This window comes from Porites lutea, chromosome 8, assembly GCF_958299795.1.
Source record: "Porites lutea chromosome 8, jaPorLute2.1, whole genome shotgun sequence".
Classification (NCBI taxonomy): Eukaryota; Metazoa; Cnidaria; class Anthozoa; order Scleractinia; family Poritidae; genus Porites; species Porites lutea.
In genome coordinates this window covers 15,769,028-15,770,487 of record NC_133208.1, presented here as the reverse complement: position 1 = coordinate 15,770,487, position 1,460 = coordinate 15,769,028, and positions in this window count along the sequence as shown.

Below are 1,460 nucleotides of genomic sequence, written 5' to 3'. Positions count from 1 at the left end.
CCGGCTAGTGTGACTCCGTACGCACGTTAGGCGAAGCGCCTTTTAGGTGTTAAAAGACCTAGGCTCCATTTCCGGCGCTTTCTTGGGGAACTAATTTTTTCCATAGAGAAAGTGTGGCTTCTTGCTGGGGATTAATATTTGCAATTTTCAGGAGGCCGTACCCTCAAAACACTAGTGAAACAACACGCAGAGATGTCACTGTTTGTAAAACACGTTGCCGATAAACAATATTTCCCTGTTTTTCTCGGACGCTATGGTAGACATCGCCATGCCTAGTCCCTGTTCGGCGTCTTCCCACGCAATCTCGGTCAAGGCATTTCAGTGGCGAACTCGCTCGGACCACATGACCCGAAAAGCATCAGCCGCGCGGAATAATGCGGCCTACGGACAAGGCGCAGGCAACGGCAAGACAGTCGTTCCGTACAGTCCTTTGTTATTGGCCTTTTTCACACTAGACCTAGAAATGGATCATCCGTCTGAGACTAGTCTGTGTACGGTCGCGCCCTCCCCACAGACACCCCTTCTCCGATTTTTTTTCTGAGGGGAGGGTGCGGCTGTACACAGGCTATCTGGAACGGATAATCCTGTCTTCAAAAGTCAGGCGGATTGTTTAAAAAAATGACTATTGATATTTCTATGTGTAAAATAATATCAGAAGTGTAATACTTTATAAAAAGTATGATCTATCAAATGTTAAAATTTTTCAAAAGAATAGCTTATTTCATCCCGAGATGATCCGAAGACCTTTATTTTGATTTAAAGATACAAAAAAATAGAGGTTAATCAATATTTAACTTTTTGAAACAAAAGAAGTTAATTTTTAACTTTTTCGTTTACCGTAACTGAAAAAAATTAACCGATAGCCGTAAAAGAGCCAAAATTTTAGCCGATAACCGTAAAAGCCACCACCCCATTGAGACCCTCGAGCACTGCAGCGCTAACTCAGGGGCCATGGGTTCGAATCCCGTTGAAGTCCCCGATTTCCATTTTTTCGTGTTAATTGGCAATTGCTTAAATTGCAGTTACCACTGTGACGATCATATCTTCATTTAAACTTGTTTAGTTTTTATTAGCAGCACGGATCTTACGTTTGATTCTGAGGTTTTAGCTGGCAGATCTTTTGAATTAAAGTTTACTGTTAGGACTTAAAATATGAATGCAAGATCGACGCTTGCAGCTTGATATCAACGGCAACGAGAATGGCAAAAAAATCACTAGACTAAGGATTAGCAAAACAACAACTTTGCACATTGCAGCACGCTTTTTTGTATATTTCTTTGCCGTAGTTGCACGACTATGACGTCAGTGAAACTGCCTATTTCACGTTTTCTGGATGATGTGAACACAAGACAACAATTTTTTGATTCTTTTGTTTTAAACTTAGATACAATCCTTCAGAATTCAACTCCAGAAAAATTCACCAACATTTGAAACATTCAAGGCGAATTTTGGAACAGTGT